Source organism: Acomys russatus, chromosome 1 (assembly GCF_903995435.1).
Source record: "Acomys russatus chromosome 1, mAcoRus1.1, whole genome shotgun sequence".
Taxonomy (NCBI): Eukaryota; Metazoa; Chordata; class Mammalia; order Rodentia; family Muridae; genus Acomys; species Acomys russatus.
In genome coordinates this window covers 72,137,453-72,165,324 of record NC_067137.1, presented here as the reverse complement: position 1 = coordinate 72,165,324, position 27,872 = coordinate 72,137,453, and positions in this window count along the sequence as shown.

The window sequence follows — 27,872 nt, the reverse complement described above, 5'->3', positions numbered from 1 at the left end:
TATACAGTAGCACTATGCGTATTGTGCAAGGTAAATTTTTGGCTACTGTATCAATAACAGTCTGAATTATTGTGACAATTAATTTTCTCTCAAAGTAGCATATATAGATAGAACATCCTAACATTATGCCAGTATGGATGAGGTTTCCATATCAGTACCAGCTTCTTTGTTCTACGACTCAAGAATGTGTTATCCTCAAAAATAGCATCTTACTATAAAGAGCAATGTCAATAGCTCATAATGTATGAAGGCCTATGGAATTCCACTGACTGTGAACACAGAGAGTGGTAACCCATTTCTAGACTTTGGCTTTTTACCAAAAGGATATTTTGTCTAGAAGTGAGTGGCATTGTCTCATAGTTATAAAAATCATCATTTAAAATTCCTTATATGTGTGTGTATTTTCATGCACCCCAAGAAATGGAGCTATCCTCCTTTAGGGTGATCCTTTCTACCTCAAGCTCATTTACAGTTCCCTATAAGCATGACCATAGAACAACATAATTTAAGATTTTAATATTTTCACATTTAATTGTGTTTGTGTGTATTCTTCTGTATATGCATATGCTAATGGCTGCAGAAGTTAAAAAAAAAAAAAAAAAAAAAAAGTTGAATCCTCTGGAGCTGGACTTAGGGTCATTCTGAGCTGCCTGACAAGGCTTCTGGAAAAAGAACTTAGGACCTCTATAAAAGCACTACATGCTGCAAACTGCTGAGCCATCTCTCTAGCTCAAGGATAATCTATTTTGAATAATCCTTCAAATGTATGCCCAGAAGCTTATATATTAGGGGATTCTAATCTTATCAAGTTGATGTCACAAGCATTTAGGGTATTATAAAAATTGAAATAACACTGCTTAAAACAAATATATGCTATTAACATAAAAGCTTATAAACAAATAAAAACAGCCAGACAAAAATGAATGTAGAATTCAGGATGATTGTTTCTGAAACAGCAAATGATATGAAGCAAGTTGGAAATAACATTGAAGCTTCTCTAGATTTATGATGGTTTATATTACAAAGTGGTAGTGGATTTTAAGGGGCTTAATTAGTTTATGGTTCATTTCATAAAATATGTTAATTATAGATGCCTGACAACATGAAATGGAGAAAACAATTTGATATACCTTCTTTGATAAGCGTTTGAGAATGTTAAAGAATAGTTATACATGCCAGGCATGATGGCACACACCTTTAATCCCAGCACTCAAGGAAGCAAAGGTAGGTCGATCTCTGTGAGTTTGAGGACAGACTGGCCTAAAAAGCAAGTCCAGGACAGGATACACAGAGAGATCTGTCTTGATAAACCAAACCAAACCAAACCAACCAACCAAACAAACAAACAAACAAAAGCAAAACAAAAACAAACTTATACAAATGAGGTAGAACATCACTGACAGAGTGTTTTTCTAAGGTGCATGAATGTCTAGGATGTCCTGCGTTAATCACCAGCACCATGAAAACTAGCTGTAGTGGTTCTTTCTTCTTATCCTAGCACTCAGAAGATGAAGGGAGGAGTGCCAGAAGTTCCATTTAATTTTTAGCTACACAGGGACTTTGAGGCCAATCTTGGATTACCGAGTCTCAAAAATTAACCTACAAGTAAACAATGAATAAATAAAAGAGTTGATGAAAATGTAAATTAGAAACAAAACAGCTTAAAGGAGGAAAAATCAAATTATCTTCCAAGCAAATGCTTAACTTGTAATTCTATATTCCTAAGCTATTTTGTTTAGGATTTCATTGAAATAAAATTTGATAAACTTTATCATCATTATACATAATATGTAAAAATGCATATAGAACATAAGTTCAGGTGAAAGGTAAAAAATTTAGGAAGAATTTAAACATCGTTACGCCTATTGGGTTTTGGACTTAAAATAGTTTGAACAGGTAGAAGCAGCAGTAATAATGTATAAAATTAATTAATAGATACCTAGACTACCTGTAGCCTTACAGTTAATGAGAGTGAAATGTTACATATCTACTGGAATGCTGTCAAAAGATTCTAAATATCTGGGAGATAATTTTGGAAATTATTATCATTAAATTGCTCAATTCCACTGTCAGCATGTTTCACATTGAGACCCAGTGAATATTCTATTTAGACAAATACTATAAGAGAAAGCATATAGTGAACTTATTCAACTTTGTGGCAGTTGTCCTGGCAAACAAGAGTTCATCGTAGGATATTTCCTTCTTTTAATGAAAATGATAAACTCAAAGGGACTAAAACAGACAACAGTGCAGCTATCAAAATATTCAAGAGCAAAGTAGTCAATAGGTTATTTCTACTTTTGGAAGCTCTTGGCAAATTCCCCAGGAGGTGCCTAGAAATAAAAGGTGATAATATAGCCAAATGTTAGTCAACGCTGTTTTCTTAGCTTGTATTAGTAATATAGATGAAAGCAAAGCGAGTAAGACACAAAAAGACACAAACACATGACACTTGTCAACTCCATTCAATAAAAATGAAATGAATATTTTCTGTTATTCTAGTTTGTTTTCTTTTCAGTATATTGTTTGATGTCATGGATATGGCCCATTAACATTTATACAAATATGCTTTGGTATATTAGTCTAATATTTAACAGCCTAAAGTAGTCTTTGTTTAACTTAAGGAAAACCAAGGCTTAGTTAGGGAAATAGCTCAGAGTAACCCAATTAAATTTAGTCAAAGAAAGAGACATTGCTGATAGCAATGGCAAAGTAAAATAATTAGAATAAACTGTCTAGTTAGAAAATTATTTGCTAGTTAAAGGCAGTTAAATTTGTGACAATATTTTATGTGTGTAAATGATGATTGCACTGAAACCTATAGTACCATGCTGGAAGGAGTTCTTGGTTCCAAAGGAACAAAGGGGAAAAACATGAAAACAATATAATGTGATAATAAAAGTCCCTTAACTTTTATAATTTTTAAGAGCAAATTGGAACATATAAAAAATGACTAATAATTACGTTTTATTTCCTAAGAGAATTGCCTTCACATACAAGATACATAAACAAGCCATTTATACATTCTGTTGTTCAAGGAAAAGTTTAGTCAAAATCTTTAATTTTCTTTGGGATCATGTGTAGTTTGTTCTCATAAACAATAAAATTGAAATAAGCAAAGTAAATCACAAAAGAAATAATTGCAAGGCTGCAGTCAACAAAAATAGATTTTTCTAGTCTCTTAGGATGTATTTCATTCTCATCTACTATTTGGTAGCCTGACTGTGTAAATAAGCTATTCAAACAATTTCAGATTGCATATGCATATTCTATTGCTCAGAGTAGGGTGAGGACTATACCAGAAAACAGCGAGGGGGTGTAGTAGTTGTTATTGGTCTAATTTGGCTAGACTTGAACAATTAGGCATTTTGTCTCATTTTTAAACTTATAAATAAAATTATACATTTTATATGTTGTGATGCGATGTTTTGGTGTATGTATACACTGTATGATGTTCAAATTAAGGTAGACATCTTATAATCTATTTATAATTGTCAAACGCCGGAAGTACAAAAATAAGCTATTCTTCTTTGTGAAGCTTTATAACGCCTTGCAATTTTTTTTTCAAACATCTTTAGTATGATATTCACTAATTGCTTTCAAGTGGGAAGATAATGTGAACTAAATTAGCCTTTCCAATTCTAATTATGGAAGTAACTATTCATTAACGTCAGATTAGCCATGGCATCGATGAGCATTTTCCCACGTAATCATACACTAGCCCAGCATGTATTTCAAGGCAAGCAAAATAGCTCCGTTAAATATTGAGGGATCTTTTACAGAGTACTTCGCAAAATGTGTCAACTTTTTATATTTTCCAATTAAAAAAAAATAAATCCCCTCTGGTACTTCATTTCTTTTTGTCTTGGAACTGCATTGCATTTAGCAGAATTAAAGCAGATGGCTGCTAAAAAGGAACTTATCACCAAGTTTAACTAGTACATTTCATAGAAGTCTTTCCATTTATACATGGAAATTTTATGAAGTGTTTCTTCTCCAGCCCCTTATGTAAATTAGCCCACACCCTGAGGCCCAAGGACTGAAAACAGTTAGACAGACTTAAGGAATTCAGGCTGCGGGCAGACAGATACAAAGCACGATGTATGCTCAAGCCTTCATCTGCCGTGAACTACTCTGCCTCACAGTCTCATCGTGTTTGTACATGGAGGGAGGGAGGGAGGGAGGGAATACTGCAGACTGAGATGCTGCTAAAACTGTGCTGGAGAGCTGTCCTAATGCAGTCTTTGTCTCTCTAGTCATTGATTTTTTTAAGCATGTAACTGAGGGAAATGATAATTTTAGCAGTAAACTTCCTCAGCCTGTTTCACAGACCTGGGGTTTTCAATTCATTGGTAGCTACTCTCTTTCCTTCCTACACACCTCTTTCTGCTCCCCTCTAAAATTTCTATCTATGCTTCTGATGGCTTATGAGCATTCTAGTGCAATTCAGCTGTTTTCAACCTTCATTTTATTGAAAGATGCAGAATCAAAGGGTAAAGAGCTAATTGGTTTAGAGTTTGCAAGAAAGTTCTAGTCTATTCATAGGTTCCCTTTAAGAATAATACGTAACAAAGACATTAACAGTGAAAGGCATTGTCTCCTTCATATATGACAATAGTACTATGACTGCTATCATTTTAGGTACTGGTGCAGCTGAGAAGCAGGCACGTTTTCCAGCAGGGTTCCTATGCAACTAGACTGATAACGAGAACCCTTTGGTCTGCAGCTGCTGACACAATTCACTAATCCTGATGCAGCTTAGAACTGCTTACCTTTTCAGAAATTACTTCAGAACACGGCAAGATTTTAGGGAAAAGTATGTGTTAGTACACACAATAATTAAGATACTCTTCTAAGGAAATAATCCTACTTAACAATAAAACAAATTTCTGGTCAGGATACAGAATATTACACAGAATGATGTTTCTAAAGTTTGAGGATTTTAGCTAACTACTCATGGCAGGTGATGTCATTATACCCTAGAGGAAAGCCTCTAACTTTCATTTCTCTAATGTAGTACAATTTCTAGCTGCAGTCTATCTATCTATCTATCTATCTATCTATCTATCTATCTATCTATCATCTACCTATCTATGTGGGTTTTCAAGACAAGGTTCTCTGTCTAACAGCCCTGGCTGTGCTGGAACTCACTTTGTAGACTAGGCTGGACTCAGACTCACAGAGATCCACCTGCCTCTGCCTCCCAAGTGCTGGGATTAAAGGCATCCACCACTTCCACCCAGTTTCTAACTGCATTCCAGATCTTATTATTTTTATTCATTTAAAGACTTATAAGGAATATTTTTTATCATGTTTATATCTCTCTCAACTCTAAATCTTATGCTTATACCCACAAATAAATGAAACTCACACTACTACCAAAGCAGATTCTTTTTGCATCATATGGAGATTATTACAGAGAACTACCTCTGGTCTCAATGCAAAAAATAAGTTTTTGTGGAAAAGACTTAGTTACTGTCCTATTGCTGTGAAGAGAAAATGTGACCAAGGCTAATCTTATAAAATAAAATCACTTAATTGGAGCTTGCTTATAGTTTCAGAGGGTTAGTCTGTGACAGTAACAGCAGAGAGCATGGAGGCAGGCAGGCATGGCCTGGGGCAGAAGCTGAGATTTCACAGCTGATAAGTAAGTTATGGGCAGTGAGAAAGGAAGACTGGGCCTGGTGCGTATTTTTGAAGCCTCAAAGCTCACCCGTAATGACAGCTCCTCCACTAGGCAACAGGCCACATCTTGTCCTACAAGGTGAAAGACCCTTCTCAAAAAGTTCTACCAACTAGGGACCAAGCATTTAAACTTATCAGGACCTGGGGCACTTTCATTTAACCTACCACAGAAAACATTAGATAAAAAACAGAACTCTTTTAAAAATATGGATAGCTAGTATACCAACTCTTATAGTATCTGCCCTGGACATGACAAGGAAAATACACTTCTGTTTTCCTAGGAATATGGTTGTGTGACTAAAGAAGGTTAAATTGCATTAGTTGTCACGCAAATGTGAATGAGACATGTAGCTCACAAAGTTCCACCCCTACATAGTGAAGATTTACAAGTGCTAAATGGCTGCTGAGTGAAAGAGAATCAGTTTCCTCCACAAAGAGCCTGCACTCTTAGGCTTACCAGTCTCAAGTGATCAGGACTGGGCACAGTGCATATAAACAATGGTAAGTTTCTAAATGTGCCCAGTAAATCATAAATAAATAATACATATGTTCATACATTCATGCATATTTAAAAATATGTATGTATGTATGCCTGAGAAATATTTGTTATACTTCCTACATATGTGTGCATGTAAAAATAATAATTATAGAAGAAAATATAATGAATGTAATTAGGAGGGATTCAACAGTAGGATGGCAAGAAGGAGGGAGGTATAGAAATGATGCAGAGGCAGTACTTGTATATGGTCAATTTATAGAAACAAGAACAAGTCTTTTGGCTCTGTAGGCCATTGGCCTCTTCAAGAGTCCCAGTATATGGGCAAGAGCTCCCTTTCCAATAATCCAAGCCTCAGTCACATATAAGTAGAAGAACTTATAGAGACTGTGGAGGCAGAGGGCTGTTGTAGAGACAAGGCCTTCTTTAAGGCCTCAAAATCTCCTCGTTCAGAATCAGGACATTGCTGTGACTGGGTGCCACTGGTTCTGGTATATAAAGGCTTAGCTATCTCTGAGTGTGTGGGTTTCTACAAAACACAATACCCAATAACCCCAGGAATACCACACTTCTTTGTTTTAGTAGCAAGATCCTTAGCATCATTGAGATTCAGCCCGTAAATTGTACCTCAAGTAGGTGACATGGAGTATACATAGTTGGACTTCTTGGCTAAAACCTGGTACCCTAGGGCATGTAGTATCTCCAGCAGGCCTTCAGTAGTCTTTTTACATTTCTCCTCTATTTTTGAAGCTATGGGGAGGTCACCTATATACTGTAACAGGTTGTTGTCCAGATACCTCTGCCAAAAAGTCAGGAGATCAGCATTTATGGTATCATCAAAGAGAATAGAAGAGCTATTGAACCCGTGTGACAGCCTAGTCCAGCTCAGTTGGCTGATAAATCTTCCCTCAGAGTCAGTCCATTCAAACGCAAAAGTAGGGTGGCTTTTAGGTGTCAATGTGGGGCAAAATAAGGTATCTCATATGCCCAGAACTGTGTGAACTTGGCTCTTTGGTGGCAAGTGACTCAGGAGAATTTAGTGCTTAGAAAACATGGGGTAGATGACCTGTTGTTGATCTCTCTGAGATTCTACATGGGTTGGTAGGCCTGGGTGCTGGCTTTAGAATGAGAGCAGGAGGGTGTTACAAGGGGAACAGGAGAGGATTAGTTTCTGCTTTACATAATGTATTATTATGTTTGGCAATCCCCTGATTGGCTTCCTGGGTCATAGGATTTTATTTGATGCACACTAGGGTAGCAATATTTAGTAATTAATGACACCTCGTGCTAAGTGGATAGACAATCCTGATGAGTTATCCTCAGCCCAGGCTCCAGGGTATAGCTGTTGCAAATTCTGCAGGTATTCTGAAGGTTGAGCATCATTTTTTGGTATAGGACTTGCATGGAGGGGTTATTCTTTCTCTAGGGGAAAGTCACAATAATATGGGTTTGGGTCTTATTAGGATTCAAAGTAAGGGCAGTGGCCTCCTTAAAGGATTCAATTTCCTAGTAGATTTAGTAATAAGGCTTTCCAAAATTGGGACATGAGGGAGTCTGGGATGACTAAGAATTAGTGAGCCACAGTATCTTCTACTAAATCTATTGTCCAAGACATCATTTGGGGAAAGCACAGTCTGTCCCTCACCCTTTGTTTGGCTATCCATTGAGATGTCACTGATCTGAGCATTTCTGTTTGTACTGAATGGACCATTCCTGTATTGACCAAGAATTTTATAGATTTGCTACTTATCTTTAATGTTAACCTTGGGCCCTGGCAGCTCTGTAGAATAGAGGGCCTAGTCCCATCAGTCCCTACCCAAATGAAGAATGGGATTTTTTTCTAACCTTTCAGTTTGGGTGTTCATTCATCCAGTGTCATTTTTTATTATAATAAGCACATGGGTCATTATTTTTGTTTTGTTTTAGTTAGTTTGGTTTGTTGGTTGGGTTTTTTGCCTCTCTTTCTTGGTGGTGTTTCTGGATTCCCTCTCTTGGGATCTATTTTATCCATCTTGTGTGAAAGCTGCCACTATTGTTTGGACCAATATTTTGTTCTGTTTCTCTTTTAGAGAATAAGTTACTGTAAACCATTTGAACAGTTTCCAATAATGGGACCTATTTATACCCTCAAACTCTTCTAACTTCTGAATGTATTTGGGGTTGACTGCATAACAAAAGCAATATTGGTTGCACATTGGTTATCTGGTACATCTGTATCCATGGGGTGAAACACAGAAGGCACTCCATGGCCCCGTGGGTGATTTGTGAGTTTCTTGGAAAACCTCATTCACCTTAGATAGATTGATGACTTTTCTAACCACTAATTTCTATCCTCCTCAAGGGGCTTGGTGAAAATTGTTTGGAGGCTTTTTACTTTGGAGTCCCAGTCAAGTTGGGAAGAGGGAATATATCATTCTACTTGCACTGTATCATCCTTAAGAGATCCTCTACCAAACCCAAAGTTGGCTTTTTTTATTTTGAAGCTGAATTCTGTCCTGCTTCTCAGCCATGAAATCTGTGGCCAGGAGCTGTCAGGTATCATCCTGGGATGGCTGGTGAGTGTAAAAAATACTGTCTTGGGGAGATTAATGATAGGCTGAGATTTTTTTTAGAGAATAGTAGATTCTGAGTTTATCGATTAAATATATCATTGGCTAAAAAAGAGACCTAATCCATGAAAGGGGTAGAGGAGTCCCAAGGCAGAAGAGACTACTTTCACCCCAGTGTATCTGGGGACTAATTTTTCCCTCCCCACATGCAGCCAGGGGCCAAGCAGAGGCAGAGACATGGTGACAGTCAACTTCCATCAGTGGATCTGAGAGAACAGGAAGATTTGAGTTCCAGCAAGAAGGCACAGCTCTTTTTTTATTCTTGTTACATCTCAATGGTTATCCCATCCCTTGTATCCTCCCATTCTTCCCTCCCTCCTATTTTCCCCTTATTCCCCTCCCCTATGACTGTCCCTGAGGGGGATTTCCTCCCCCTGTATATGCTCATAGGGTATCAAGTCTTTTCTTGGCACCAGCCAAGGACAATACAGGCAGTAAATTTTAAACCCCTACCCAGATCTAGCCAATGGACAGAACATTCTCCACAGTTGAGTGGAGAGTGTGGTATGACTTTCACACGAACTCTGGTGCCTCATATTTGACCATGTCCCCTGGAGGGGGAGACCTGGTAGCAGGTTACCAAGAAGGCACAGCTCTTAATTGATGGTGTATCTTGTACCAGAAAAATGCAGGGTCAATATAAGGAAACCTGTCAGTGTGGCTGGGGTCTTCAGTCAAGACATTCTTGAACCACCTGTTGGCCCAGAGACAATTAATCAGACTCCAAAAAGGGCCAATCTATTTCACAGAAGGTCTGCAAATTATTGGTGAGAAACAGACACTATATCTATCCTCATCAGCTAAAGGTGTCTTGAAGTGATTTAACATGTACTTCAATGGTGTCTTAGGGTTTCTCATCCCCCTCCTACTTTAGATAAGTATCCCCAAACAACAGAACAGACAGAAACATTCAAAGAGACATACAGACAGGAAAACAGTAAAGACAACCAGAGGTAGCAACCACACTGGAAGCAGGGCCACTTCCAGCCTTAGCTAAGTGTCTTATTTAAAAGGCATTATAAACAGACTTACCTCTAAAGACAACAGATTCCCACAACTTTCTGTAACTTCCCGTTTTAGAGTGGAGGCATTAGGAGCCTCAGGGCAGTAGGACTAGAGGCAGGAGAAGTTCATGAAGCCCTGCCACATCTCAGGGTATGGACCTCTAGGAACTGTCTGTTTTCTCAATTGTTGACTCCAAGAAGAACCACTGTCTGGGGTGTCTTACCATCTCAGTCTTGAGGATCTTGCTGGAGCCTCTAGAATGCTCTAAGTTAAGCTCACTGGAAACCAAAACAAGGAAGCACTTCAAGCCAAAACAAAAGGCTTTATTGCTGGCAGGTGGCTGCATGGGAAACTTGTTGAAATCTTGCAGCTTGCAGCTGCAACCCTTAGAGCTCTTTGACTTTTAGGTACAAAAAAAAAAAATATCCTGGTTGGAATATTTCATTAACAGGAATTGAAACTAAAGAGCCAAAAAGCAACATTCCTACATTTAGGGACTTTTTATTTGGGGATATTTCTGGAACTATGGACTAGGTCTTTCTTTTTGCTTTTTACAGGTATTGGGGCATATTGCTAGGTTTTAAGGTCAGAATGGTACTTCAAACATGGCATCATCTGTGCAAGGTCTACAGAGCCTGTTACAATTGCTCCATATCTAAGGCTCAGGGAATGTCATAGAGGAGTAGGCAGGAAGATTGTTAAGAATCAAATACTAAGAAGTTTTCTGAGAACTAATCTCTCCCAGAAATGGCTGCACAAACAAGATCAGAACAATGAATTTTATTCCCAAGGAAAGTAGTCCAGAGGGAAACAATATGGAGATATGAGTAATCTTAATCTATTGCTCATTTCTTCGTGTCTCTTCTTAGACTCTTAGTAATATAAAATATAGCAGAAAATCTCTAGAGACTGCCTACATCAGTCTTAAGTAACATTTTAGCTTGAAAAAGCAACTCATTGTAGACTTGCTCTAAAATGTAAATGCACACACCAATGTAATATGAAAGCAAATCTCTATGATCTCACACTGTTGAACCATTTTGTTGAACAAGTCTGATAAAATTAATCATGGAGGAAATGGCTACTCAATAATCTCATTTTCAAAAAGCATGCCTCTATGGGGGCTTAGTGAATTCTATTATGCATATTGGCGGCCACTGAAGTGTATAATAGCACACTACTGGAAAAAACTAGTGGTTTACTAGGTATAAAAAATTAAAAGAAATTTAGTTTTATATAATTACTGTGACTTCCTTCCTTATAGAGATTACAAATGATCTCTCTCTCTTTCTCTGTCTCTCCCTCTCTCTCTCTCTCTCTCTCTCTCTCTCTCACACACACACACACACACACATACACACACATGAGAGAGAGAGAGAGAGAGAGAGAGAGAGAGAGAGAGAGAGAGAGAGAGAGAACTTTGTTTTAAAGTAAGTCTTATAGATTTTTATATTGGCTTTTTGTTAAAGATAATGTTCTTTTGGGTAACTACTTAAATCTTTAGTTTGATACATCTAATAAAGTTTGACAGATGTTTTTACCAAGTGATCTGAAGCTCATTCACTTTTATTTTCTTGGGAAGTATGAATATGTGAATCAAATTTTCAGGGGGTTAATAACTATCCTTGGTAGGATAACTTTATCTGGTCCTTTCAACTACTTTCTAGTTGTTACATTTACCTGGCTCTATTCCATAAATCTGAACCTTCGGACAGGAGAACATGTTGGCATTGTCTGGGTGGATGTTAGATGAAGTCTCATGGTTAGTTGTGATAGAATCACAAAGCCAGTACACCACTGTTATTACAAGTATCAGTTTTTACAATGCATTGTTTACAAATTTTTATAAATATGTGTGGCAAGGAGTAGCTAGTAAGTGCAAATGAGGCAGAAGTCTATGAAGCCCCATGGAAGTTTGAGTGTATCTAGGCTAACTTAGTTTGAGCACGCCTTTAATCCCAGCACTTGGGAGGCAGAGGCAGGCGGATCGCTGTGAGTTCGAGGCCAGCCTGGTCTACAAAGTGAGTCCAGGATGGCCAAGGCTACACAGAGAAACCCTGTCTTGAAAAACCAAAAAAAAAAAAAAAAAAAAAAGAGTTACTAGGGACTGAATTTCTGAATTTGCACAGATTTCTAACACACAATGACACAGAATAAATATACCTGCTCTAAAAGAAAGAAAAAGGATATAGTGAGAAAATGCTAAAACATTAGTAGGACTGAAGCTGAACAGAGCAGGCAGAAAATCTGCGAGACCCATGTATTTGGGGCTTCTGTCAAAGGTTTAGACAGCCTTGTACCCATCCATCTTTTCTGCCTGCAGCATACATCTCAGCATAGTTCCACTCCCTGTATGCAGATATTCCACAGTTCTGTAATCTCCAGCATCTTGGAGTTTCCACCATAAGCAAGGTTTTACTTTTACAGCTTCACTGAGTGTTCTCTCAGGGCCACCTTTTAGTGTTTCTGAGCTACAATATATTGTGTGGGTTTAATGGCTCTCTGAAACATTGAAGAAGGAATCCAAGGTCCCTTCCTCTCAGCTCTCTCTAGTCCCATGTGTTCTTTGCCAATTTCTGCTGTGAACAGAGTGAAACCCTCTCCCATCTAACCACAGCTGCACCAGCTTTTGGATGCTTTATTTAAACAAATAGAAGGCCCTGGTGCCCTTTAAATTGGAGCTGGATGGGGTCTGCTTTATTGGCACCTTTCTCATCTTTCCAAAGAGAGAAAGAAGCTTCCCTTTCATAGCAATAATCTCAGTAACAGTGATAGCCTCTCTTCCTCACAAGACATTAGCTGCCACATTAAGCTTACTGGTGTTCTTTACTTCTTCACTGTACACATTAAAAAAATTTACTTCTGCCCTGACTGTTTTTTTACTATTAACATATCTAATAGTAATCAAAATCAATATTATATGTTCTTGAAATTTTCCTTACCCAGAAATTTGTTCCTTACTTTAAAATTGTGGGAGGAGGATGCTAAGAATAGCAGTCTGCTCACATTACTGATGTTGGCCATCCCCTTTAACATTATTACCATGGGCTTGGAAGTCTTTCATGGTCTACATTAGTTATTTCCTTAATAAATACCAGAACATAAGAATTCTTTATTAATCATGTTGATCCTGGTAAGATCAAGAGTATTTATAATTTCCAAAGCATTTTATAATTTTTTTTTGCCTCCAAACAACAAATAGTTACCAATTTAAACTTTGATTACTCTATCTAGCCAACAAGGTAGGATAAGTGAAAGTAGGCCTCTGTCCCTTTTCTTTTCAGAAAAGAGCAATTCTCTAAGAGACTACAACTAAACAGGCCAAGAGGTAAAAGCACGCATGTAGAGGCTGAACAAGGAGACCCAACAGGAAGAAAAGAGTCTAAAGATCAGACCCGAGTCAGATGTTCTCTCTCCAATTGTTGGGAGTCGCCCAAAACACACCAAGGTACCAGCCATGATTTTTATGCAGAGGACCTCATGCACACCCATGCACACCGGATGCTTACCATTCCAGTTTTCGGGAGCCTATATGAGCCTTGCTTAGTTGATTCAGTGGGCCATGTTTTTCTAGTGTATTCCATCCCTTCTACTACCTACAATCTTTCCTCCCTCTTCCATGAGTTTCACCACGCTTTGAGTGGAGGGACCTCTACTCTACATACTGTCTGTGAGTCTCTGCTTCTACTCCCATTTGCTGCCAAAGGATGCCTCTTTGAACACAACTGGACATGGCACTGGTCTATGAATATAAATATCCTGTTTTCATAACTAGAGAAAAGAGATTATATATATTAACTACATGAAATATAGTATTTAAAAAATCTTATAAAGTTGACAAAATGGCTTCTCCTGTTTATGCAGGCCTGGTGACCTAAGTTGATTTCCTAGGACTTATGTGGTAGAAGGAGGCAACCAACTCCTGCAAATTGTCCTCTGACTTCCACAGGTGTGGCATGGCCAAACACACACACACACACACACACACACACACACACACACCATTAAATGTAGTAAAATAACAAAACTACTACATACCACTGAATATAGCATTCCCCACATGTGTCTAATATATCATTTTTGAATGAGGATCTCAATCAATTATTCCTTTCATTAGCTTGAATAATCTGGTCTCGAAACTAACCAACATTTTAATTCATGCCAAAAGAAGAAAGAAAAGAAAAAACAAACTTTACCCACCTCCAAGTATAGTTCCATGACTTCTTCAGACATTGTTACTAAGTACTGGCCAGTTTCTTTCTTGTTAAATAGTAATTGTGCTTTTACCATGATAAAACTAAAAAAGCAGGCTTAACTAGTTTTGGTTTATGTAAAACCAACTATTGTTTTCATCACCTTTATAATGTACAAAATTAGAATGAGATTTCTGTATCTTTTTGTGACTTTCTATTTGTAGACATATGCTTAGTCAGCTCACTGAGGAAGAGTCAACTTCCATGGTCCTTCAAAAATTGCTTTTAAAGTCAGGTAAATACAGAAATTGTCCTATATGATCTGTAATGTTGTCATTTTAGGATGGTGTTTGGATCTTCTTTTCAGATTTTTATTTTAAATATTAGATATTTAGTCATTTTTCAACTGAGTGAACAGAATTATTTCTCTTTTTGCAATTGAAAACAGAAACAGTAATTTCCTATGTTGACAATTTTAATTCCATAAACAATTCTCAGAAAAGATTTGTCATATTTTCTAATTACAAAATCAATGGCCCTAACATAGTTAAAAAAAAACAAAAAACAATGTGTCAAAATTCCTTGAAATTCTTCAAAAGTCTGAGTCTTTTGTTCTTCAAGGAATAACACTTTTTGGGATTAGGTATTCTTTTTCTCTGTGGAAACAAACAGGGAATATTCTTATTTAATCAGTTTTCTGATGCTACTTATCTAGTAAAGAACAGAACCAAGCAGTCCTTCAACCCAAGGCCCTCATACTGTATATATAATGCTTATTTTGTCATAATTGCCTTATCTATGCACTCATGAATTGTTTTAGTACATGCAGTTTTTAATTCATATGGGTTGAGAAAATGAGGTGATTGAAGTTGCAGTCACTGTTAAATGGAGGGCTCTATATAGAGTGCATCTCACACGCAAGGTTACTAGCTGCATACTTACTCCTCTGCACTGATTCATACTTCTTAGTGGAGTGCCTGGAGAACTGCATAGATGTTCCCTCCATATTCATTTCTATATGGCCTGATGTTCAATTACCACGAGCAGTCCATGCATCCACCACTAGGATTTCATTTAACAATTTCAATTCTATTCTGTTTGGTATTGCTGTTTGCGACATTGTTCTTCTTGACTCAAATGTGATTCCTGCAGGGTTACTTCAAGGGCCCTCTTAGAAAAGCTGTCTTCTGAAGCTTTTATTAGTCCTTTGCTGCAAGGTTCATCTTGAACCTTGAATGTCATTTCCTCTTTACATGAAGACCCTTTAGCAAATTGAGTTTAAAGAATGTATTGTCTTTTCTTAGATATTCATGAATAAGAAAGCACTCTATCTATTAGAGGGAGAGAGAGGAAAGGAGGGAGAGAGAGCAAAAGAGTGAGAGAGAGCAAGCAAGAGAGAGAGAGAGAAGAGAAAAAGAAGAGAAGAGAAGAGAAGAGAAGAGGAGAAGAGAAGGGAAGGGAAGGGAAGAGAAGGAAGAAAGGAAAGAAAGAAGGGCAAGGTACCTCAAGCGTGAGAAGGGAACCTGAGCACTGTGATTGAAGATGCCCACTATTCTTTGGCTTACCTTCCTTATAAGAACTAAAGAGAGGAGATTTTATTGTAGAAGAACTGGTTGTTTTGTGAACTTGGTCTCATTTTATCCATTCCTGCATGGAATGAAAAAAAAACAAAAAACAAAAACCTACTGTGTCTGGTGACATAGAACTGACTCCATTTGTTTTGATTGGCTGGGGCGCAAAACAGGAGCTTAGTACAGTTTATAGTCTTTTTTCTGTATGTTGCCATAACATTCATATATAAGTGCCTGCCAAGTTGACTGCTAAAGTATCTGTCTCTAGTCTTCTTATGGCTAACCATATTTGAATAGCCTTACTCTATTTTTGAGTCACTTGGATGTATACAATGATTTTTGTTAAAGAGAAAAATTTTTCTTCCTCCATTTTCAATATGACATCTTTGATCAAGCACTAAGAAGAAGCATTATGGTAAAAAATGTTCAGAATTGTAAAGCAAGGTTAGAAAAGTAGATCATATGTTTGTTTGTTTTTAATTACTGTTCTTACTTAAACATTTGTTCAGACTGCTTTTGTTGGTATTATTTCAGGATAACTAACAGACATGTTAATTGTTGGCCTTTGAAACAAAGGAAACAAGCACTAAAAGTGGACTTGACAGCAGTTATACATTAGGGAAAATTCCTAAGAAACTTGCCCAACAATTTCAAATTAGATATCTTCACAACAACCCACTAATTTAAACATTGTCATATTCATTTCTGTTTTACTTTTCCCTCCTTGGATAATGGAGTTCAAATAGAAAATGATGTGCTGTATAATTTTTGGTTTTGTTATTACTGGATATATCAATGATATTTTCATTAATTGCATTAAAACTCAGGGTCTCATTTTGTATATAACAAAAATTAAATCTGTATATATTTTAATAAATGGATATAAATTTTCACAGAAAGTTTCTGGCACAAAAGATACAGTCTTTCATTCAATTCTGTGCATGCACTAATAAAAGAAGATGATTAAAAGAGAAAACTGTACCCATGTTGTATTCCTGATTTTTATTTATGCTATAGTATTATTCTTGCTATGATTATTTTTAAAGGTGAAGCACTTTTGATAACTAGTGCCTGAAAATGATGTGAAACAGCTGATACATTTCAATTGTCACAGAAGTTCCTAAATGAGTAAATGAGTCCATGTCCCTAATTGTTTTGTTTTTAAACAAAGCCATAATAGATGCTTGAAGCTATCATTCTATGCATGTTATACTTGTACTGTGGGGTGTATTTTATATAAAATCTGCTATAAATGTGTTTCCTAAATCAAGCCTGAGTGAAACTGATTGGAAATATATAGTATATATAATAACAATTATAAAGTTAATTAATTAACATTAATTAACAATAAAACTAATCATTATTAATTTCATTGTTCACTGTTAATGAAAAGTTTCTTTAATTAAATTTATCTTAAGCTTGGTTTTAAAAACATTTAAATCACATTCTACAATTATCCATATCAACAAGAAAAGGGTTATGCTTTCGGAGACATTTGATTGGGAAAGCAGACTAAATATTCAACATCAAACTCAAGACTATTTTCTAAGATTTGGGCTAGCATTGTATAAAATGGAATATGATGTTCAGATAAAGGACCAGAGTTATGAGCATTCAAATCTGATGAAGTAAAAAATAAAAAACAAACAAAAACAAGACAATGGATCAATCTATAAATCAAGCACCTATATTTGAATTCAATGATAGTAATTTCCTTTGAATAAAGGATACATCACTTCCCTGTGTGTGTGTGTGTGTGTGTGTGTGTGTGTGTGTGTGCCTGTGACAGAATGGAGCACTACAAAAAACATTTCATAAATTTTATAATAAAATTATTTTTCTTTTCATAAAACTACCTGTTAGAGTAATCTAATGTTATGAAAACGTGGTCTTAATAAAGCAATTTCTCAATAAAATAGGTATAACAAATATTTCTAGAATAAGGACTCTTTTTCAGCTAACTTTTTTTATGTAAAGATATACAGAAATATTGTTTTAAAAATTTTATCATTGTCCTTGATATATTTCTTTTCTAAAAATATCTTGTGTTTAAAAGGCATGTAAACTGTAGATGCAATCAAGGAATCAAACATTTACTTTTAAAAGAAACTAATTTTTATAGTGTTGTTTTATAAAAGCTGTCTTCTCTAATGCATTGAAGATATGTAATTGATTTTTTAGTGTAATTTATACGATTTTATTAAAAGTGTGTGTTCTGTACAAAACAAAAGCCAAAATGCTTTATTCTCATTTGTTAATATTTTAAGATTTGCTCTCTTCTTTATATAATGTTTAGCCATTCACTGAACTTTCATTTCTCCATAATATTTAATGGGTATCATATAGAAATTATTCTTTCATCTAATGCTCAGGATATGAGTAGGGTTATCTTATTTTCATGTTCAACTACAATATTTGAAATATTACAGACACACATCTAACTTGATAAATAATGGTTCATACTGGGTTAACAAAACCCTATATCTGTGATTCATGTACTTTAAATTTTCATTATTTTCTGAAAGAGATTTGATCAGTGGTGTGCATTGGGTGAAATATTTTCTCTATCTGAGATCAAGTATATCTAATTTTTATTTCTAAAAGGTCTTTTGTTAGGAGATTATCAGATATAAATGTATATGCAGATTATCTCTTCAGAGATTTTAAAAGAGAATTCTTTTTATAGAAAAATAATTTTTCCATAAATTAATTAATTTATTTACTTTACATCCTGATGGCAGATTCTCCTCCTTTCTCTCCTTCCAGGCCCTCCCTCATATCCCTCCTTCCCCCATTAGTCATGATTAAAAAGTAAGATGCCAGGCACCCGATCTGATATGGAGAACTTTATTATATGAGTGTGGGAGAGCAGGGAAGTGAAAGCAGTGTCCCAGAGAGAAAGAGGAGATATAGACAACAAGAGACGAAGAGGAGAACTAGAAAAGAACAAGACAGAGAGGGGTAGGTGGGCTTGTCCTTTTTAATTCTGGGTAGGGCATACCTAGTGGTGGATTGGCAATGGTATCACAGGTTGCAAGCCAGACTGAGGCAGAGTTCTAACATTCTTCTCTTTTCTATAATTAAAATATGCAATATGAGATACAAAATATAATATAAACTATGAAATATGAACCACACAATAGATATTGTATGAAAATGTTTATGAGTCTGGGGAGAGGAGGAAGGGTGGGCTGAGAGAGAGACAGAAAGAGAGAGAGAGAGAGAGAGAAGCAGAGACAGAGGAAGAGAGAGAGAGACAGGTAAAAGAGTAAGAGAAGTAAGAGAGAGAGACACACACAGAAAGAAGAGGGTTTGTCCTTTTTATACTCCTGGGCAGGTGCACACACAGAGGCCAGTAGGTTGTGACATCATAGGTTGCTAGGCAGAGTGGGGCAGAATCTTAACACCATTTCCCTTCTTTTCATCCTCAGAGAAGGGGAGGCCTCCCATGGATATCAACCAGCCTTTTCTTAGCATACCAAGTTGTAATAATACTAAGTCCATCTTCTCCAATTGAGGTTAGAAAAGGCAGCCCAGCCTAAGGGAAAGGGATCCAAAGGCAGGCAACAGAGTCAGAGACAAGCCCTACTCCCATTGTTAGGGAACTCACATGAAGATTAAGCTCTACATCTGTTATGCATATGTAGGAAGCTTAGGCTCTTCCCATGCATGCTCTTTGATTGGAGACTCAGTCTCCATCAGGCCCATTGGGTCAAGATTAGTGTAAGCTTTCTTGTGGTGTCAACCTCTCTGGCTCCTCAAACCTTTCTCCCTGTCTTTCACAAGGTTTCCTGAGCTCTGACTAATGTTTGGCTGTTGGTTTCTTTATCTATCATCAACTTCTGGGTGAAGACTCTCAGAAGACAGTTAAGCTACGCTCCTGTCTGCAATATTAGCAGAATGTCATTAATTGTGTTATGTGTTGGCTTTCTCTCATTAGATGGGTCTCAAGTTGGGCAAGATTGGCATTCCCTGAATTTTTGCTCTATCTTTATCCCTGAACCTCATAGGAAAGACAAATTTTGTGGCAAAGGTTTTGTGGGTCGTTTGTTGTCTGTATCCCTTCATTAGAAGCCATGCTTGATTACATGAGGTGACCATTTCAAGTTCCATACGCCCTGTTGTTAGGAATAAAATTCTCAATAGATTGCTATTAAAAGGAAAGAAAAACTCAATCCAATACTTGAATGGATCCATTTCCTCTTCTGTTGGTTTCCTTTTCAAGGATATTCAACTGTATGATAAGTGTTCTCCAGAAACTTTAAAAAAATGGTATGTATGAAATTACAGGTGGTACCAACACATGATTTTTATAATATGATCCTATCATTACAGATATTCATTAATGCTCATATTTTAATATTTATAGTCACTAATATTAGAAAATACTACAATCGCAATTCATTTCATGTCTGTTAGTATCATTTTGCACTATATAGCTATTAAATTATCAGTTTCTGGTTTAACACTGCTTTCTATAATGACTAAACTATTTTTGTAATAGTTCCAGAGTTGAAACTCATTTTTATGCAAACTCAATTTGATCGTCTCTTGAATTACAATATATGTAGGTGTAAATATGATCTTTAGGATAATCAACTGATTCTACACTATAGCTAATGTTATTTGAATTGTGGCATGCTATTTGTGTCATAGGATTTCATATCAAACTAGTTTTAAAAGTAGTTATCTTTTAGACCTGAGATTCGTTCTTCCATCTCTTGGATTCTGTTAGAAAAGCTCACCTCTGTGTTGCTCGCCTTCTTCTCTGAGGTCTCACGTTCTCGTTTTCCTTCTGTCTGTGTGTTTATCATTGAATCCATTTTCATCTTCAGATCTTGAACTGATTTTTTGATTTCTTTCATCTGATTTTTTGTGTATTCCTGAGTTTCTTCCATTGCCACTTTATAGGTCTTCAGAGCTTGAACCGTTTCATTTATTTCTTTCATCTGGTTGTTTGCATTTTCTGCAATTTTTCCAGTTCTACTCTATGTGCTTCTTTTATGTCTCTCACCTGTTTGGCTGCATCTTCCTGCATTTGATTATGAATTTTATTTGTTTCCTACATTATCATCCTCTTTACCAAAAATTTGAGGTCATTTTCTTATGTTTCCATTGTATTTGAATCTTAGTTCTAGAAGATACAATCACAGATCTTGAAGCAACCATTAAAGAAAATACCAAATCTGGAAAACTCCTGACACAAAACATCCAAGAGATTAAGGACACCATGAAAAGAAGAAATCTGAGGATAATAGGCATTGAAGAAAGAGAAGATATCAGACTCCAAGGCCCAGAAACTATTCTCAACAAAATCATAGAAGAAAATTTCCCCAATCTAAAGAAAGAGATGCGTATAAACATACAAGAGGCCTACAGAACACAAAATAAAATTAACCAGAAAAGAAAAACTGCCTGTCACATAATAATCAAAACACAAAACCATACAGAACAAAGAAAAAATATTAAAAGCTGCAAGGGAAAAGGGCCAAATAACATTTAATGGCAAACCTATCAGAATTACCCCTGACTTCTCAGCAGAGACCATAAAAGCAAGAAGGGCCTGGACAGAGATCCTGCAAACCCTAAGAGACCACAGATGCCAGGCCAGACTACTTTACCCAGCAAAATTATCAATAACCATTGATGGAGAAAACAAAATATTCCATGACAAAAACAAATTCAAACAGTACCTATCCACAAATTCAGCTTTACAGAAGGTACTAGAAGGAAAACTCCATCCTATAGTGTCAAGCTTCAACCAAAACTACTCAGGAAATAGATAAGTATCCCATGGCAAAAACACAACTACACAAACCCTCGACTGGAAACAACATCAAAATTGATACTCTTAACAGTCACTGGTCATTAATATCTCTCAACATCAATGGTCTCAATTCTCCAAAAGAAAGACATAAACTAACTGAAAGGGTGCATAAAAATGATCCAACATTCTTCTGCATTCAAGAAACACATCTCACACATAATGATAGGCATTACCTCAGGGTAAAAGGTTGGAAAAAAATATTCCAAGCAAATGGTCACAAGAAGCAAGCAGGCATAGCCATTTTAATATTGAACAAATAATCTTTCAACCAAAATTAATCAAAAGGGATGAGGAAGGACAGTTCATACTCATCAAAGGTAAAGTCAACCAAGATGACACCACAATTCTGAACATCTATGCTCTCAATACAAGGGCACCCACATTTGTAAAAGATCTCCTAAAAAAGCTTAAACCACACATCGATCCCCACACAATAATAGTGGGAGACTTCAACACCCCACTCTCACTGAAGGATAAGTCATTGAAACAGAAACTAAGCTGAGAAATAACATCATTAACCAATACCATGGGTCAAATGGATCTAACAGATATCTATAGAATGTTTCATCCAAACAAGAAAGAATACACCTTCTTCTCTGCACTCCATGGAACCTTCTCCAAAACTGATCCCATGGTAGGTCACAAAGCAAGCCTCAATAGATACAAAAGAATTGAAATAATACCTTCTATCCTATCAGACCACCATGGTCTTAGGCTGCAACTCAACAACAAGAGAAATAACAAAAAGGCTACACGTACGTGGAAACTAAACAACTCTCTGCTAAATGACACCTGTGTCAGGGAAGAAGTAAAGAACGAAATCAAGGAGTTTCTGAAATTCAATGAAAATGAAGAAACAACATACCCAAATTTGTGGGATACATTGAAAGCAGTGCTAAGAGAAAAATTCATAGCACTAAGTGCCTTTAAAAAGAAATTGGAAACATCGCACATAAGCATCTTAACGACACAACTGGAAGCCCTAGAAAAATAAGAAGCAGAAACCCGCAAAAGGAGTAGATGTCTGGAAATAATCAAACTCGGAACTGAAATTAAAAAATTAGAAACTAAGAAAACAGTCCAAATAATCAACAAAACCAAGAGCTAGTTCTTTGAGAAAATCAACAAATTAGACAGACCATTAGCCAAACTAACTAAAGAGCAGAGAGACAGTATTAAAATCAACAAAATCAGAAATGAAAAGGGAGACATAACCACAGACACTGAAGAAATACAAAGAATCATAAGATCCTACTTTGAAGGCATATATGCCACAAAATTTGAAAATCTAAGGGAAATGGACGATTTTCTTGATCAATTTCACTTGTCAAAGTTGAATGAAGAAGAGATAAACAAGCTAAATAGTCCCATTTCCCCTACAGAAATAGAAGCAATCAATGATAGTCTCCCAACCAAAAAAAGCCCAGGGCCAGATGGTTTCAGTGCAGAATTCTACCAGACCTTCAAGGGCGAGCTAATACCGATACTATTCACGCTACTCCAAAAGATAGAAATGGATGGAACATTACCAAATTCATTCTATGAGGCCATAGTCTCATTGATACCTAAACCTCACAAAGACTCAACAAAGAAAGAGAATTTCAGACCAATATCTCTTATGAACATATATGCGAAAATATTAAACAAAATACTTGCAAAACAAATACAAGAACACATCAAAGATATCATTCATCATGACCAAGTAGGCTTCATTCCAGGCATGCAGGGATGGTTTAATATAAGGAAATCCATCAATGTAATCCACCATATAAACAAACTGAAAATAAAAAACCACATGATCATCTCTTTAGATGTAGAGAAAGCATTTGATAAAATCCAACACCCATTCATGTTTAAAGCTTTAGAGAGATTGGGGGTATAAGGCACTTTCCACAACATAATAAAGGCTATATACAGCAAGCCAATAGCCAAAATCAAAGTAAACGGTGAGATACTCAAGGAAATTCCTCTAAAATCAGGAACAAGGCAAGGCTGCCCACTCTCTCCATACCTCTTCAATATAGTACTCGAAGTTCTAGCCAGAGCAATAAGAGAACAAAAGGAGATCAAGGGTACCCAAATGGGGAAGGAGGGAGTCAAGTTATCCCTATTTGCAGATGATATGATAGTGTACATAAGTGACCCTCAAAATTCCACCAGCGAACTCCTAAAGCTGATGAACACCTTCAGCAAATTGGCTGGATACAAAATTAACTCAAAAAAGTCTGTAGCCTTCCTATACACAAATGACAAGCTTGCAGAGGAAGAAATTAGGAAAACCACACCCTTCACATTAGCCACAAGCAATATAAAATATTTGGGAGTTACTCTAACTAAACAAGTGAAGGACTTGTTTGAAAAAAAATTCAAAACTCTGAAGAAAGAGATTGAAGATGACCTGAGAAGATGGCATGATCTTCCTTGCTCATGGATCGGGAGAATTAACATAGTAAAAATGGCCATCCTACCAAAAACAATCTACAGATTCAATGCAATCCCTATCAAAATACCTACACAATTTTTAAAGACATTGAAAGTTCAATTCTGAACTTCATATGGAAAAACAAAAAACCCAGAATATCAAAAACAATCTTGTCCAATAAAAGGTGCTCCGGAGGAATCTCCATACCTGATCTCAAACTGTACTATAAAGCAATAGTAATTAAAACAGCATGGTACTGGCACAGCAACAAGCTGGTTGATCAGTGAAATCGAATCGAAGACCCAGATATGAATCCACACACATATGGTCACTTGATTTTTTTTTTTTTTTTTTTTTTTGGTTTTTTGAGACAGGGTTTCTCTGTGTAGCCTTGACTGTCCTGGACTCACTTTGTAGTCTAGGCTGGCCTTGAACCTACAGCGATCCTCCTGCCTCTGCCTCCCGAGTGCTGGGATTAAAGGCATGAGCCACCACGCCCAGCTTGGTCACTTGATTTTTGACAAAGAAGCCAAATCCATTCAATGGAAAAAGGATAGCGTCTTTAACAAATGATGCTGCTCTAACTGGAGGTCTATGTGTAAAAAAATGCAACTGGACCCATATTTGTCACCTTGCACAAAACTCAAATCCAAGTGGATTAAAGACCTCAACATAAAACCAGAGACACTAAGTCACTTAGAAGAAAAACTGGGGAAGAGCCTGGAACATATTGGCACAGGAGACAACTTCTTGAACAGAACACCAATGGCCCAGTCCTTAATGTCAACCATTAATAAATGGGACCTCATGAGGCTGAGAAGCTTCTGTAAGGCAGGAGACACTGTCAAGAGAACAAAGCAACAGCCTACAGACTGGGAAAAGATCTTCACCAACCCTACATCTGGCAAAGGTCTAATATCCAAAATATATGAAGAACTCAAGAAGGTAAACACCACCAAACCAAATAACCCAATTGAGAAATGGGGCTTGGAACTAAACAGAATTATCAACAGAGGACTATTAAATGGCTGAGAAACACTTAAAGAAATGCTCAACCTCCTTAGTCATCAGGGAAATGCAAATCAAAACACCTCTGAGATTCCATCTTACACCCATCAGAATGGCTAAGATCAAAAATTCAAGCTACACCACATGCTGGCAAGGATGTGGGGAGAGAGGAACACTCCTTCATTGCTGGTGAGAATGCAAACTAGTACAGCCACTTTGGAAATCTATCTGGTGCTATCTTAGAAAAATGGGAATATGGCTTCCTCAAGACCCAGCTATTCCACTCCTTGGAATATACCCAGAAGATTCTCCAGCACAAAACAAGAAAATTTGCTCAACCATGTTCATAGCAGCCTTATTCATAATAGCCAGAACATGGAAACAGCCTAAGTGTCCATCAGTAGAAGAATGGATAAAGAAACTGTGGTACATATACACTATGGAATACTATTCAGCTATTAAAAACAAGGAATTCCCCAAATTTGTGGATAAATGGATTGAGCTAGAAATGATCATAATGAGTGAGTTAACCCAGAAGCAGAAAGAATCAAATGGCATATACTCACTTATATCTGCATACTAGTCCAAGGGGCATGTCCCATGAAAGCCTTCACTTACCAGGAAACTGGGACAGAGAGGAGGACATCCTATTGGGACTCTAGATGAGAGACGCATGGGAGAATAGCAAAATAAAAGGATACAGAGGGTCCTAGAAATCTACAAGTAGAACAATATGATAGGCAGATTTGGGCCCAGGGGTCCCGCTCAAACTAAGGCACCAGCCAAGGACAATACAGGAGGTAAACTTTAAACCCCTTCCCAGATCTAGCCAATGGTCAGAATATTCTCCACAGTTGAGTGGAGAGTGTGATATGACTTTCTCACGTACTCTGGTGCCTCACATTTGACCATGTCCCCTGGAGGGGGAGACCTGGTGGCACTCAGAGGAAGGACAGCAGGTTACCAAGAAGAGACTTGATACCCTATGAGCATATACAGGGGGAGGTAATCTCCCTCAGGAACAGTCATAAGGGAGGGGAATAAGGGGAAAATGGGAGGGAGGGAAGAATGGGAGGATACAAGGGATGGGATAACCATTGAGATGTAACAAGAATAAATTAATATTAAAAAACAAAAGTAGTTATTACTTTCAAATGCTTATCATTTGACATTACAAATAATAGCTTAACTATTTTAATGAAAGCCATATACATTTAAGAGAAGATTATGAGAAATATTCATCACCATCATTCCTAGTTGAAGAAATACTCATAATTTGGGCAGTTTGTACTCAATTATCTAATCATTATGTGAATGTACATTTTTACAGAAGAAGGTATTTATAATCACATAAAATGTTTAATATTCTCTTAGCTGCTGATTGATAAAGCATAATAGAAAATAAGGACTTCTATAGTGCATAATACACATATATACTAGAGAATATAGATTATATATATTATATATTTTAAAGCTTGAATGAATAACTACAAGTTATATTTATTGTGATAAATAATTTTTTGTACTAGAGGTATATTGAAGAAACTATATAGCACGATAATCCAATACCTAAATGTAGTAAACATTGCAGTATAACAAATTACATATGTATCTTTGTAGTGACTGTTTAGATTGATAAGAATTGTTTTAGGCAACTTTAAAATTTTCCATTTTCTTCTTTACTGTAACTATTGCTGGAAATGATTTTTCATGCAGTAACCAGAGATATTTTACAAAAATATTCAATTTGGTCATAATATTCATTTACTTCATATCTACAAGTTGATTCTCACTCCAATAGAATTATATCCGTACCCATAAATATCGCATTTAAATTTGCATAGTTTTCTAATTTCCTCTTGTGTAGGTCATCTTTCCCCTTTAATCATATATGCATCCCCCACCAAATCCTTTCCACTTTTTCAATCTGCTCTCAATTTTTCCCAGAGATAGTCTTTGTAAAGCTTGTGCTCTTTGCCTTGTGTCATTACTTAGAACAACATCTCCTAGGAGAGTTATCTTGAGTACCAATTACAAAGCTCTTTCTTTCCTCCTCTTTCATTTCCTTCAACTTTTTCTTTTCTTCACACTTTTTCTTGGTGGAACATAGCTTCTGTGTTGCTTATTTGTTCGGTCTGTTTTGACCCTTGTTCATGAGAACAGCAATCGTGTTTTCTCTGTTCTTTGCTATATCTTCCGGCTTATAACAGGGTCAGTTCATTAAGTTATACTGGATGTAAATATACTTTAATCGAACAGGATCCATGCAGTTCTAATCTCTCATAGGTACAAAAGATTGTTGGCACAACATTTGGAATGGTTATGCCTTCCAAAATAATTAATCCAGCTACAGTCACATTAAAAACCCTTTGACAAGGATTTTTATTTTTTTATTCCACCTCTCTGACCTGATGTGTTTAATAAAATTGAAACAGATATAATCCATTGAAAGAATTAGACAAATTGTGTGTTTCTTTTCAATAAGGCCTTTGAAGTTGGTACAATTAATTGACTTTTTGATCAGTTTTCTGAGTATTTTCTCTTTTCCTTTCTGTATGCAAATAGTTCCCATATATTTAAATTATATATCTAATAAATCATTAAAAATCTTTACTATTATTTTATATAAATTTGAAGATTGGAATACTTATAGGTGTGCAAAATTAAATAAATATAAATATCAACATTTCAAATTACCATTAAGATAATGTTGTGTAAAAATCTTAAGAGAGATATCAGGAAGACAGCTCTAAGAGGTGAAAGAAAGCAGCTTATCTGCAACTATCTGCAATTTGAAGATAACCTTCTAACAGTATGCTTTTTATTGGCACTTTCTGAAAACATTCATTATCAAAATATTACCTATATCCTTTACATTGATGAGAGCCCAATTTACCTTCTTAACACCTTTAATTGGTTCATTAATAATGCTAACAGTTGGATTAGAAGAGTGCCATACTAAATTTATTTAAAGGAAAATCAACATGAAGTCTATATTAACTTGTAAGTTATCTAAATTAAAGATTTACAATGCCTACCTGTGTATTTAGTGCACA